This window comes from Pteronotus mesoamericanus, unplaced genomic scaffold (genome assembly GCF_021234165.1).
Source record: "Pteronotus mesoamericanus isolate MK-2021 breed Mesoamerican mustached bat unplaced genomic scaffold, CSHL_Meso_final contig_2, whole genome shotgun sequence".
Lineage (NCBI taxonomy): Eukaryota > Metazoa > Chordata > Mammalia > Chiroptera > Mormoopidae > Pteronotus > Pteronotus mesoamericanus.
The window spans coordinates 12,221,894-12,237,453 of NW_026555084.1; the positions used below are offsets into that span (position 1 = coordinate 12,221,894).

A 15,560-nucleotide genomic window follows, 5' to 3' on the forward strand; every position below is an offset into this window, starting at 1 on the left:
CCTGAAATCTTCCCTCTCCTCAGCCCTGAACAACCACTAATCAGCTTTCTGTCTCTATGGATTTGCCTATTCTGGAAATTTCATTTAAATCACTCAGCATAATGGTTTGGTGGTTCATCCATGCTATAGCATGTATCAGTATACCAGTCCACTCTTACCAGCACAGGATACATTCCAAGACTCCCAGTGGTTGCCTAAAACCATGATAGTACTAAACCCTATATACAGTTTACCCTTGAACAATGTTGGGGTTATGGGCGCCAATCTGCACAGTTGAAAATACGAATATAACTTAAATTGACCCTCTGCATAGTTGGATTTCTAACTGCACATTAAAAATACAGCTGACCTCAATGAAATTTCAGGAAAAAGAAATGAAAAAAAAATTCCTTTTGCAATTACAATAAAAGGAATAAAATATCTAGGAATAAACTTAACAAAGGATGTGAAACACCTATACACTGAAAACTATGAAGCATTGTTAAAAGAGGCTGAAAAAGACACAATGAAATGAAAAGATATTCTGTGTTCACGAATTTGAAGAATCAATATAGTTAAAATGTCCATATTACCCAAAGCAATGTACAGATTTAATGCAATCTCCATAAAAATCACAATAATATTTTATTATTGTAATTTAAAAAATTTTTTGTTTACTCTTAGAGAGAGAGGGAGGGACGGACGAAGAGAGGGAGAGAAACATCAATGTGCCAGAGACACCATGACTGGCTGCCTCTCACACGCCCCCAACTGGGGGCCTGGCCCACAACCCAGGCATATGCCCCAACTCAGGATCAAACCAGCGACCCTTAGGTTCACAGGCTGGCGCTCAATCGACTGAGCCATACTAGCCTGGGCTTATTTTATTTTTTATTTATTGATTTGAGAGAGAGAAACATCAATTTGTTGTTCCACTTATTTGTGCATTCATTGGTTGATTCTTGTATGTGCCAGCTGGGGATAAAACCTGCAACCTTGGTGCATTGGGACAATGCTCTAACCAACTGAGTTACTGGGCCAGCGCCCCAAAGACATGTTAAAAGAAATAGAACAAAAAAACATTAGATTTGTGTGGAATCACAAAAGACTCCCAACTGCTAAAGCAATCCTCAGAAAAAAAGAACAAAGCTGGAGGTATCATACCATCTGGCTTCAAATAATACTACAGAGCAACAATAATCAAAACAGCATGGTATTGACAGAAAAACAGACACACAGACCAATGTAACAGAATTGAGACCCCAGAAATAAAACCATGTGTATACGGGCAAATAATTTTTGACAAAAAAAGGAGCCAAAAACATACAATGGGGGGAAAGAAGCCATCTTCGATAAACGGTCCTGGGAAAACTGAAAAGCCACATGCAAAAGAATGAAATTACATTACAGTTTGTCCCCATGTACAAAAATTAATTCAAAATGGATCCAAGACCTATATATAAGACCTGAACATAATAAATTACATAGAAGAAAACATGGGTACTAAACTTACAGACTTTGGTGTTAGAGGGTATTTTATGAATTTGACCCTAAAGGGAAGGGAAGTAAAGGCAAAAATAAATGAGTGGGACTAAATCAAACTAAAAAGCTTCTGCATAGCAAAAGAAACCACCAAAGTAACAAAAGTGCGACCAACTGAATGGGAGAAGATACTTGCAAACAACAGCTCTGACAAGGAGTTAATATCAAAAATACATAAAGAACACATGCAACTCAACACCCAACAAACAAAAAACCCAATTAAAAAATGGGCAGAGGACGTGAATATTCTCCCAAGAAGACATACAAATGTCCAACAAATATGATGCAAAAAGATGCTCAACTTCACTAGCTATTAAGGAAATGCAAATCAAAACTACAATGAGATACCACCTCACACCTGTTAGAATGGCTATTATCAATAAGACAAGTAATAACAAGTGTTAGAGAGGTTGTGGAGAAAATGGAACCCACATTCGCTGCTGCTGGGAATGTAAATTAGTACAGCCACTGTGGAAAACAGTAAGGAGGGTCCTCAAAAAAAGAAGAATAGAGTTACCTTATGACCCAGCAATCTCTCTTCTGGGTACCGAAAAATTTGAAAACATTTATTCACGAACATATATGTACCCCCAATGTTCATTGCAGCATTATTGACTGTGGCCAAGACATGGAGACAACTAAAGTGTCCTTCGATAAATGATTGGATAAAGAAGACATGGTACATATATACTATGGAATGTTACTCAGCCATAAGAAAAGATAAAATACTGCCATTTGCAACAACATGGATTAACCTTGAGAATATTATACCAAGCAAAATAAATCAGCCAGAAAAAGCTAAGAACCATGTGATTTCACTCATATGAGGGATATAAAACTGAAACTCATAGACACAGACAACAGTGTGGTGGTTACCAGAGGGAAGGGGGGCAGAGGGTAGTGAAGGGTAAAAGGAGTCAAGCATATGGGGACGGAAGATGAATTGACTGGGGTGGTGGGCGCACAATACAATATACGGATCATGTACCATAGAAATGTACACTTGAAAGCTACCTAATCTTAGTAACCAATGTTACCCCAATAAATTTAATTAAAATAAATACAATTTTTCAAAAAGAAAATACATACAGTTGACAGGAAAAATGTGGGTTTGACCTGCGCAGGTCCGCTTACACACAGAGTGAACCTGTGCAGCTCTAACCTGTGTTGTTCAAGGGTCAATGGTATACTATGTTTTTCCCTATATATACATACCTATGATAAAGTTTAATTTCTAAATTAGACTATCTATAAATCTTATAGATAAATCTTGAGAGATTAACAATACCTAAGAGTGAAATGGAACTATTATCACAAGACACTATACTGAAAGTCATGTGAATGTGCTCTCTCTCTCAAAATATCTTATTGTACTGGATCTACCCTTCTTACGATGTGAGATGACACAATGCCTATGTGACGAGACTGGGCGCGATGAAGGCACAGGCAATGTGATGCGGCATTAGGCTCCTGAACGGTGACACAAGCACTGCAATACCGTGACAGTAGATCCAATAACCCAGATGGCTACTAAGTGATTAACAGGGGGGGCGCGTCTGCAAGGTGGAGATACCGGGCGAAGGGGTGATCCATGTCTTTGATGGGATGTCCGCAGGTTTGAGCACACTACTCAGAAGGGCATGCAACTGAAAACTTATGAATTGTTTATTTCTGGACTTTTTAATTTAATATTTTTGGACTACAGTTGACCACAGGTAACTTCAGCCATGAAAAGTGAAACCGCAGATCAGGGGAACTATGTACTTCCTTTCCATGGCTAAATAATATTGTTGTGTGGATAGACCGCATTTTTGTTTACCCATTTATCAAGTGATAGACATTTGGGCTGTTTCCACTTTTTGGCTATCCTGAAGAACGTTGCTAGTAACATTCGTGTGCAAATTTTTGTGTGGACATGTTTTCCTTCCTCTGCTTTTGAAGGGCTGCTGGTCTAGCAGATGTAGGTGCTAAAACTGAACCTACATATCACCAATGTTATTAGGACGTTGTAAGAGAAAAACAGGCAGCATGTGCAATGGTTCCAAGCACTGATTCTGCCTTTACTAATTGAGTGATCCTGGGGGTGAGTTTCCTCACCTTCTGTGTGTCAGTTTTCTTATAGATAAAATGGGATCGATATTTTCCTTATCTTGTAGGACTGCCGTGAGGATTACACGAGACAATGCATGTTTGAGGCTTAGCACGTACCCTGGCACACAGTAAGCGCTTAATAAAAGTTTGCCATTATCATTTTCATGCTGGAGATTTCTAACAGTAATTTTACTAACTATGCACTATAGCAACAGTAAAGTCATCATTCATTCAGCAAATGTTTATTATTTATTAAACTTGGTACAGACCTGAATCCTGCTTTCAGGAGTGTGTAATCTGTAATCTTAATGGCAAGACCCACCGGCATGCATTTCCAAAAATGAAGATTCTCCTTTATAATCACAATACACTTACCACACCTCACAAAATTAATAATTTCCTTATACCCCAGTTTGAGTCCCTCATTGTCTAGAAACATAGTCTTCATAGTCTTTTTTTAATGAACCAAGAAACAATTATGAATCACATCTTACATTTAGTAGTAGACTCTCTTTAAATCTAGAACCTCCTCATTGCTTTTGCTTTTGTTTTGACATTGACTTTAAAGAGCTTATATCACTTACCTTATAAACTGTCCTACATCCTGGATTTGCCTGACTGCTTCTGTTATTTAACATGTTCCTCTATCCTCTGAAATTCCGCTAACAGCCTGAAGAGATTCCGACCCAACAACTTTGGCAGAAGCCAAAGCAGGGGAAGCCGTGTAGCCTACTGCATCCTATCGGGAGGCATGTAATGCGTGGTTGTCTGTCCCACCATTGGTAGCGGGGTAAGGTCACGACCGGCAGAGAGAGGAGGAAGGAACTGGGAAGAAAGGAAAACCCTCCACAGGCCACGGTGTTTGAATAGGGCTTTCAAGGGTGTATAGGAGCCTGGAGGGTGGAGAAAAGGGAAGGAGAAGGGTTTTCTAGGTACACATGGAGACACAGTGTTGAGAAAGACAGTAACGAGCTTCTGGAAGTAGGAGGTGGTAGCCAAATGTAGTTGAGAATTGTTGTAACAGACACTTGGGGTGAATTTACTATGTTCCAGGAACTCTGCTAGGTGACTCACTTAATTCCTCACCCGGTCCTGTGGAGTGGGCGCTACCACCCCCATGTTAAGGGTGTGGAAATCAAGATTTAGTGATATGTGGTAACTTGCCTAAGATCATATAGCTAGAAACAGGAAGACCCAGGATTCGAATCTTAGAGTCTGACTCCTGACTAAGCCCCTGCGGGGAAGGTCGCAAAAGCTGAGGTTACCAGAACAGGGCAAAGGCAGGTTGGGCGGAGGTGGAGGCAAGCCTTCTCAGCGCTTCTAAGGAGCTGGGGTGTTATTCCAGGGGCAGCCGGGGCGGGCACAGAGTGCCTGAGAAGGAAGCTGCTGCGGTCAGCAACTCTCACTGCTCACCCCAAAAGGCGGAAGGCCGCGCGTCCATTCTGGCGAGCTGAGCCCCGGGGAACAGAGATCAGGCAGGAATTCAAGCGCCTCTTCCACCCCCTGCGCAGAGCCCATTCTGTGGGCACGGTGGGGAATGAGTCGGAACGCACGAGGTTTCCCCCTTCCGCACCCCCCCAAGCCTTCCAGTGCTCAAAGAGGCTGGGGTCCCAGGCGGGAGCCCGGTGGCCGTGGGACCCACCGACCCCAGCCGCTGTGAACAGCTGCGGTTTCCACCACACCCTCCCAAAGGCCAGGCGCCCTGTGGGCCACATCGCGGCGGGTTGCCAGCTGCGAAGAGCCCGCGAGAGCACCGGCTTTAACCTTCCGAGACCCAGAGAGGGGAAGCGACTGGCCCAAGATCGCACAGGGAAACAGCGGCCGAGGCAGGACTAGAATCTGGTCGTGCCTCTGATTCCAAGTCCGCTATTCTTTCAGGATGGTGTTTATTTCTGAATTAAAAGGAACCAAGACACAATCGCTGAGGACTGGCTACTAGGATGTGGAATACTCCGAGAATCCTTCCTGTTTTATTGACATTTGCACACTTCTGGAATCCTCTGTGACAGAGAGGACCCAGCCGATGAGGCAGAGGCGGCTCCGGGCGCCCTCCTGGACTGGCTGTTGTCCCAGCCCCGCACCCCGACAGGGCCTGCGCATCCGCCGCATCCCCGTCTTCAGCCAGTCCGGGATTCCCTTCGGGCCGGGATTCCCGGCGGCGCTGGAGGTGGGGTGCAAAAGCCTGGGCCCTGCGGCCCACCTTTCAGCCTAGGCAGGGAGAACGCAGAGGTGGCCGTGCACCTACTGCTCTGGGGCCAGGCTGCCTAGGCTCAGACTTCTGCCCTACTCACTAGCTGTGCGACCACAGCTGTTCACTTACCCTCTCTGTGCTTGCTTCTCTATTTTTAAACTGGTGAACATAAAATAAGTGTGAGGATTGGGTGGGAGGATTAAATAACATAATAGTATTCTAGGGCATAGTAAGGCGCTTGCCACATGATAAAGCCTGGTTATTATTACTATTTTTATTTTTTTCCATCACCATTTATTCGCCCTATACCCTCTTCCACCTCCATCCACGCCCTCCCACCCCCGCCAGCAATCACCACACTGTTGTCTGTGTCCATGAGTTCTTCCTCTCTTTTTTCCCTTTTTACTCAATCCCTCCACCTTCCCCCAACACACACACACACACACACCATGGTTATTATTATTAACCTGGGAGCCAATGGGCTTGGGTGCCTGCCATTAACTTACCTAGGAATTGGACAAACCTTCCAGATTCTGCATAAACTCACAAAGACCTCCCAGAGTAACTGCGCACAGTTTAAAGCCTATCTTGATTCCCAGCGTTCCAAGCACCACTGGCATTGCAGGGCGCGAGAGAGCAGCCTGCGAGCCTCCCCACAGCACCAACCCAGACTCAGAGGCCTGGGGGCTGTCGCCAAGCCCTAAGCTAGCTACTGCCTCCTCACTGGTTGGTAAATCCCTTCGTCCTCCTGACTCAGTTTCCTTGGTAAAACGGGGTGATAAGAGCATGAAAAAAGTCAGATCCCTGACTATGCTGAGAATGGAAGGAGACAGCAAGCAAAATGTTTTCCCAAAGCATATTTAATAGCCTGGACAAATGATGCCAATATACATACAGTGTTTTTGTATTCTTATTTAAAAACTTTATGAAAAGATGCATTAACACATTCTTGTGGTAAAGGATTCAGAGTGTAATGTTAATTTAAAAAGGGCAATCAACTGTATAAGAAATGGGACCCCAAATTTGTTTTTAAGAAGTATAAATAAACTGACAAAGAATAAAGATAAGGAAATCCATCAACATGTTAACAGTGTTACTATCTCTTGGTGGTAGGCTTCCTGATGATTATTATCTTTATCTTTATTTTTCTGTATTTTTCAATTTTTTTCTAATGAGGATGTATTATTTTTATAAACAAGAAAATTACAATTATTTTCAAAGAAAACTAATCACTTGAAAACACTCAAGGCTGAGATGTTGCCTATATGTGAGTAATCAGAAACCTTTAAGATTAAAATTCTGCCCTTTATTTTTTTTTCCCCCTCTCTTTCATTGATACTTTTTAAATGGAATTTATTCGGGTGACATTGGTTAATAAAATCATACAGGTTTCAGGTGTACAACTGTATGATACATCATCTGTATATTATATTGTGCATTGACCACCCTATTAAGTTCTGCTTTTTAGAAGCATCCTGTCCCCCAGCCATGGGTCAGCCCAAGATTTTTTTCTCTTTGAAAGCCTCCCACAGAGCTCCCCATTCCGCTGGCTTCCAGAACATCACCAGCCTCCTTGGCCTGAAGTTTCTCGTTTGAAGTGAGGCCAAGCTGGGCCAGGGGAGCTGTGGGCAGCACCCTGGGGAGCCGCAGAAGACCCTTGAAGTCCCTGCCGTTACCAGCTTACTCAGTTAGCTGAGGGTACCTGTCATCTGCCAGTCTACAAACAAGCCGCACCATTCGTGCCCCTGGCTTTGGGTTACCTGCCTCTTCTGTATGTCCTCTATAATCCGTGAGGATGTCTGCATAGTCCTCCCATAGCCTTAGTGACTCTAGAAACTCAAAAACCTCAACAGCTCATTTCTTTCAGGGCAGGTGTTGGCCAGCTTCCTTAGTCTGGCATTTAAGGGCCTGTAGGATCTGAATCAACTTTCCTGACAACTCCCACGTGACAACCAAATGGTCTGCTAGCCGGTTGCACAGCTAGGACAGGAAGGGACAATAATGAGCCAGGCGAGCTGGGTGGAGGAATGCAATGGGGAAAGGTGGGAATGGTGGCAAAATGGAGCAAGCATGGACTTTCTAAAGGGACTGTCACTTCTCAGTGCTAGTCGATGGCTGCCTGGTAGGATCTTCCAATTTCTTTCAAGAGAATTCGGAAATCTGGGTCTTTATCTGAAATCTCCTAATTGTTAAGTACTTGCATCTAATTCACCAAACACATTTTGCCAGTCTGCTGATCCCAATTTGTGACTTCGCATGGGGACACATTGAGCTTTTCTCCCTCTGTACCTCTGCTTTTGCTGTTCCCACAGCCAAGAAACCCTCCCACTCATCTGGGTCTAATGAACTCCACCTAGTCTGCCAGGCCCAGTCCAAACACCACCTCTTCAGCGAGTACCCCTGGATGACCTCAGCTAGAGGTGACATTTCCTTCCTTGGGGCAGCCACCAATCTTTTAGCTCTGAGCCTGCCCATCTCATGCCACAGTCAGGAGCCCTGCATCCACAGACAGACAACAAGATCCTGAAACACACAACAAATATTCATGGAGCACCTGCTTTGTTGCAGGCACCAGGCTAGGGGAGAAAGTACCATGGCCGAAGGAGCTAATACGAGGTCAGTGTGGCTGAAGCATCAACAGAGAGGAGGAGAGCGGCAAGAGTAGGCTGGGAAGTGACTGTCCCATACATGACCCGGAAGACCATGAAAGACTTTGATTCTTACCCTGAAACGTCTTCTATTTCCTCCTCCCTAACCATGTTGCTTACGGGTGTCACTTCCCATGGACACTCCCACAGACAGTGAATGACAACAGAAACTACCTTTATAGAATACCTACTGTGAGTCACACATGTGCTGGGCCCACAGGTCCAGTTCTGTCTTCCTTCCTTATCCTAACAAGATAGTAAGTACAAGGGGGAAACCCCAAACTGGAATTATCTTCTGGAGGGTGGGCCCCTTGTAGTACAGGCTTCTCTCTCTAGGTGAGTGTTCTAGGAACCCATCTGTATCAGGGTACCAGCTGGTGTTGTTGAGAGAGGCTGCGTTCAGCTTCAGTGAATTTTTTTGAAGACTCTTTCAGCATGTCTGCCTATTTTATGATGGGTGATTTACAAACGCACCTACCCATACCGCACTGAGTGTTCACCTGTTTTTGACCAAAAAGGCATGACCCTCATGCCCTACTCTTCCTATTCACCTGATCTCTCCCTGAACGACTGTTTTTGTTTCCTGGGATGAAAAAAGTCCTCAAAGGGACTCAGTTTGCCCATGTGAAAGAGGTGAAATGAAAAATGGCAGAAGCACTAAAAGCCATCAAAATCACCAAGTTCAAAAACTGTTTTTAGCAGTGGAAAAAAATGTCTCGACATTTAATATTGGATTAAATGGAGAGTGCTTTGAGAGTGACTGAAGTTTAAACATGTAAGAATAAATACACAATTTTTTAATAGATAAATTCCAATTTTTGGGGTCCCCTGTCATACTCTTTGATTCCAACTGAACAGCTGAGAAAACTGAGGCAGAGGGGATGAACAGCCTGCCCACAGGTACCTGGCTATTAGGGGGCAGGATGGAACCATGCCCAGGCCTGTGGGATCCGGGCCCCTCCTCTTGGTTGCCAAGCAGCAATGGCCCCCCTGAATAAACAGAAGGCTCAGGAGTCCAGAGCCTCGCAAGTGGGGTCTGGGGGCTTCTGGCACTGGCATCACCTGGAAGCTTGTCAGCAACGTCAGATCTCAAGTTCTACCCCAGTTCTACCGAGTCAGAATCTGCATTTTACAAGAATTGTGTGCACATTACAGGCTGAGAAGCACTATGGTAGAGAATAATTCAAGCAATAACTGCCTTTGCAGCACTTACACAGCAGTCTAGTGTCTCCAAGGCCAGGTCCCCAGCAACTTGAAAACAACTTACAGCCATACTTGCCAGAGTTGCCAACGGCCCTATCTATCCACCAGCCCCAGCTTTGTCTTCTATTGCAACTCCAAGGGTAAGGCTGTAAAAAGCCACCATCAGCTCCAGAGGAGAGCCACTAGACACTCTTTCTGCTGCATTTCTTAGTATGAATCTGCCTTCACATGAGAGTCAAAGCTGTTTAACCCTTCTCCTGGTTAATCACTGCTACAAATCACCTTCAATTTGGGGCCCACTCTTAATCACCAGATCGTTTTCTGGGACTCACCTTCACAAGACAATTCCTTGTCTTAGTTGCAAACCAAGGGAGGCAGAATGGTTTGGTATTAAAGATTAGCAGATTAGAAGCTGGGTGCTTGTTCAGCATAAAGGCCACAGGTTGTGTGACTTTGGGAAGTGCCCACCTCTACTTCCCCATCCCCATCTGAGAAATGGGTGGGATGGGAAGGATGGATTAGATTAGGATCACTAGCTCATGGTTTGGTAGGTAACATAAAGGAAATTCAATGACATAAGTGAATAGGAGGGAGTAGCTGCAGGCTGTGGCAAACTAGAGGATGCAAAGCCCTGATTTAAAAGGGAGCCCCAGTCAGCATTGAGCTATTGTCTTTTTAAGTTTTATCAGATGCCAGTACTTAAACACCATGGTGGGGAGTGGGGGTGGTGGGGAGGGAGAAGTCAGATTTCCAACTCATTTAAAGTTAGAATATATGCCAACACTGGACCCACACTTCCCATGACAACAACACTCTGAGCCAGAAAACGATCAGGTGCAGGCCAGATGTGCCCGTGGGCCGCGCGCTTGCCATGCCTGGCCTGCGAGTCACCCTAATGCTATGTGTGTATGATTCCGCCCTAAGTGAAGCTCTTCTAAAATGCGGCAAAGCCGCTGCAGGAGGGGCGGCGGCATCCCTCCCCACCGCGGGGCCGGCCCCCAGACGCGCCCCTTCCAAACCTCCCCCGGAGAGGAGAGGCCGTGCCCGTTCGTGGTGGCGGTGACGGGTCACACCGTGTCGCTTCCTGCACACGCTGCCTACCTGCTGGTCTACTCCCCTGGCTGCTCCGCGGCGATGACTCAGCCTCCGGAGCTCATGGAGGGGAGGGGGGGTTGGAAGGCGGGTAGGGCTGGGAGGGGTCAACCGGAGGAGCGAGGGAGGGAGGAGGGGCGGGGCTTCTGGGGAGGCAGAAACTCCAGACCCCGCCTCCTCTCTCCAAGGGCAGCCCGGGGCTGGGCAGAGGTGGAGGAAGCAGAGAGAGTGGAAATGGGCAATGGGCGGGGGGAATGGCTAGAAAGGGAAGGGAAGATAGTCGAGAGAATAGAGGAGTGGGTGTGGCTGGGGCGGAGAAGGAAGGGTCCTGTTCTAAGACCCCATTCATCCTCCGTCCCCAAGTTCCTGGGTGAACACGTGGTTTCTTGCCGCGCCCACAGGCCCACCCTGCCCCTGTTGGATTAGTGCTGGGGAACGCACCTCTATCTATAGATTTACATTTATTTTTTTAGAGAGTTTTTATGCGTTTATTTGAGCCAAACTGGGAATGCACTTTTAGACACATCTTTAGTGAGCACCTCATGGGGAGGCCTTGGGGACTGGACAAGAGAAGAGTGATTGGGGGGCCTGCTTCCTCGGGGCTTTCCGGGGAGGGAGAAAACCCACAGCGCACAGCCACAGGTGGGAATTTAAAGGGAGATACACCTACTGGTACACTTTGCTGGTCTGTACAAGAAGCTGAAACACAAGGTTTAATTTGGAAGGCACCCCAAGGAAGTTTCCTTAGCGATGCTTTTATATTATAAATGAGTCAATGAATGAATGAAATGTGCTATGGGAGCACGTTCACATATCTGAGAGGACAGGCAGGGATTTTTTCGTGCATTGTTGAATGTCTGTTTGAGATGAGGTATTGGAGTGCTGTTTGTGTATCTTGCACATGTATGTATATTTATTGTTAAATAACAAACATTCTGTGAATACACTTGAAGATCTAACTGGCTTTATTGATAAGATTCATGAACTGGATGGCAGCTCACCTAAGCAAGTAGAGAGGAGCTGGGAGAAGCAGTACGAGATGGAAGGTTTTTGTAGGCAGAGACTTAGAAGAACAAGAAAGTTTTTAGCAAAAGAAAAGAGGATTGTTTCAGGCAAAGTTAAACTCCCTTAGGGTTTTAGTTGTGAATGTGTGTTTGTGTTGAGTATGTGTATGTGGATACATTTGTGAATCTGTGACCAAGGTTGGAGCGTGTCTTGAGGTTACGTGTGTGTGCGCGCGCATACATGAGAACTTATGTGTTTTCTGGAGTTGTGTGGAAATCACTGTATGTATCTAGATGTAGATCTGTAACCATCCTATTGATTCAGTCTGCCATAAGGACCATGTGATTCTTAAGGGTTGGGCTGGTCAAGGCATTTCTTAGAGGAGGAGGTCTTTGGCAGGTGGGGACTGTGAGGGCTGGCCCGGTGACCACCCAGAGCAGTGGGAGGTGGGGTGGGCCACGTAGGCTGAAGCAAGACCATGGCAAGCCCTAAAGGCCAGGACACCTTCACCTTGGCCTCCCCTGGCCTCCTCTGCCCTCTCAAGCTGGCCCAGCTCATGGTCTACCTTGCCAGCACTTCTCTGCAGAGCACATGTCCTTAGTAATCAACAATAGCAACCTTACGGAGCACTTACTGTATGCCGACTCCCGAAAAGCATGTAACCAGCTCTATGAGCCAGAAACTTAGTATCCCCAATTTTATGGACGGGAAAGAGAGGAGGTAAACTGCCTGTTCCTGGTTACGTGCTGGTAAGTGTGCCTCAGACTCCTCTCAACTGCTAGACGCGGGTCTCACAGCCTCAGCACTACTGACACTTGGGGCCAGAGAGTTCGGCGTTGCGGGGCCGGCCCTGTGCACTGCAGGGTGTTCAGCAGCAGCCCTGACCTCTACCTATTAGATGCGAGGAGCACCTCCCCCCAAGTTGTGACCACCAAAATGTCTCTAGACATTTCCAAATGTCTTCTGGAGATGAAATCTCACCAGACTGAGAACCACTGTGCTAGACTCTCCTGCCTCCCAGGATAAATGTTTTCTCAGGGGCTATGCCGTCACTGCTTTGTCCAAGGCTTTGGCCACGCCTTTGCTTTCACTGGGAGCCCCGTTTCCAAGCAGGTAGCTCCTTGCCTTTACCATAAACAAAGGAGTTACCAGCTGGGCCACTGTACCCAGAAACTCAACCTCTCTGAGTCTCAGCCAAAGAAAGCACAGGGCTCAGCATCACATAGATACCTTTACAGCCCTTATTATTATCCTTTGAGTCACAGGGGTTCCCTGAGGTTAGAGCCAGGAGGGAGAGGGCCCTGCGCCAGCTGACCTCCTCTGGCCAAGATCTGTGGATGCTGCTGGTTCTGCAAATCTGCTTTCCCAGTTCAGCAAGAAGAGTACAATGCTTCAGTGCTGGGCCAAAGCCGGTCCCATTTGACACTATACATCTTATGCTGTGTCATCTTTGCAAATGAAGTGGCCGGACTTTCCCCACCCGCAGAACCTGATTGTAGTAAGCAAGTGCTGCGTTGCAGCCAGAGCAGGTGCTCAGGAAGGGCAAGGCGGAGCCAGCTGCCTTTTCAGGGTTTTCAGCACATCTGGGGCCCAGCAGGGAGTCCACACTGCTGGCCGGCCACCGTGGCTGGGTGGGGCCAGGGCAGCAGGTGGAGAAGAGCGCAGTAGCTCTGCCACATGCACAGGAAGCCCAGGGCTCCTGCTACAGACAAGACACAGGTGACAGTGCCCACAGCGGACTCCCATGCCACCTCTGCCTCTGCCACTCTGGGGAACTCTGCTCTTGACTGTGCGTTCCTTTGCTGCGCCATCTTTCCCTCTGCCCCTTCTGCTTTCCTGCAGTCCCTGCAGTGTCCCCGATGTTTGCAGCGCCCTGCCCCCAGTCCTCCTGTGGGGCTGCAGAGCACAGCGGTTAAGGGGGAGAATTCTGGCACCTCATCATCTAAGTTCCTGTGATCTTGGGCAAGGCGCTAAACCTCTCTGTGCCTTGACTTCTTCATCTCTAAAATGGGCACACTGAGAGGCCCTATCCAGCAGGGTTAAGTGACACAGTACACGTGAAGGATACTAGACAGGTAGTGAGTCCTTAATAAATCATGGCTACCATTGTTGCTATTATTCTTGGTTAACCTTGAAATGCAAACGAGCACTACTAATTGCCAGGCACTGTGCTAAGCCCTGGACAGCTTTCTCATTCGATCCTATTAACAGCTGTACAAGGAAAATGCTATTATTTGGCCCACGGCAGCGAATAGGAAAGTCAGGTACACTGATGGTCAGGAACTTACCCAGGGTGATAGCACTAAAAAGAATCTGAGCCAGAGTGTTGTCACTGCAAAGCCTAAATATCCCGATCTCCAAGGCAAGCAGATTTCACCATAGGAAGGAGGGGCTCCTCTCGCACTAGTGCGTCCTGGAGAAACCCGAGAGGCCTGGAGAAAAAGGCAGCCAGGGGCCTGGGCTGGAGGAGGGGTTTGTGCTCAGGGAGGGTGAAGTTTCCCTTTCTCAGCTATTGACAAAATCACCGAGCACAGCAGGCTGTGGCCTCCTGACCTCCAAGAGGAGTTGCCAGGTTTTTACTAGTGCATAAAGTTTCTTTTACTACGAGGTGGGGTATATATGGTTCCAGCACTTTTTGTTGGAATTGGATTGTAGGAAAGCTGCCGAAAGGCGTTTTCACTTGCTGCAAGCCAGAGGAATCAGCATTTTAGAGCTGATGGAAGAGAACGATGCTGTTTTACCAGGAGCTGTGAGAACGTGGCCAGGTGCGTATATATGAGAGGATGGTCTCTGTGGGAAGGTTAGTTCTTCCAGTGCGCGTGCCAAAAAGGACAGAGAAAGCCATATAACTTTATCTTTAAAGAAATTCAAGATGTTTGTCCTTGTACTGTGATTGTATAGTCATATTAGTTAGTTATTGCTACGTAGCAAATTACCACAGTTTAGTGGCTTAAAATAGTATTTACTATCTCACAGTTCCTGTGGCTCAGGAATTCAGAAGTGATTTAGCTTCCTAGGGTCTGCCTTGGGGTCTCTCATGAGGCTGCAATCAAGACGTCAGCCAAGGCTGAAGTCATCTGAAGGCTTGACCAGAGCTGGGAGGTCCCCTTCCAGGATGGCGTACTCACACGGCTGTCCATGGAAGGCCGCGGTCCTTCACTTGGGGTCCTCTCTGCAGGGCTTCTTCAGTGTACTCACACGCTTCCGGTGTCACACACCATCATTTCCTGAATATCCTGTGGCTTACACATATCAGCCCTGCTCGGTGTGGGAGGAGCCCACCCAAGGACGTGAAGACCAGGACATGAGGTTCATGGGACCAGGGGTGAGGCTACCACAGTGGTTGTCATCGCTGACTTGTTTGTTATTCTATGGAAGACTCTGGATTTCCAATCAGACCCAGTATTCAAGAGTGTGCGCGAACACCAACAAGTGGATAGCTGCTCCCAGCAGAACTCCCTTATATCTGGGCCTGCCTGCGGGGTCCTCTGGGTGGTGTGGCTCCAACAGTGTCCCAGGATGACTCCATCAGAGATAAAGTCCCATAGTCCCATGACACTGAAAGTGCCTTGTCTGTGCCCAGTGCTAGCAGGGCACAGTTATTAGGGAGCTTGAAACTTACAGCCAAATAGAACTGAATTCAAGTCCTAAGTCCCTTATTAGTGACTTGGGGACTTTAGGCCATTGGCCTAACCTCTCTGAGTATAAAATGGATTAAGGTCAGCTTCACATCACACCTGTCGGAATGCCATCATCAATAAATCAACAAACAAATGCTGGCGAGGACATGGAGACAGGGGAGCCCTCAC

General features: G+C 46.8%; 1 protein-coding gene across 1 annotated transcript in view; it reads right to left on the minus strand.

Moving 5' to 3' along the window:
* LARP1 (La ribonucleoprotein 1, translational regulator) overlaps nt 1-10,802 on the minus strand; it is a 95,454-nt gene extending 84,652 nt beyond the window's left edge. Inside the window, exon 1 of the mRNA XM_054568132.1 lies at nt 10,756-10,802. The gene's annotated coding sequence lies outside the window, so the exon portion shown is untranslated. The remainder of the gene's footprint in view (nt 1-10,755) is intronic.
* Nucleotides 10,803-15,560: the final 4,758 nt, after the last annotated feature.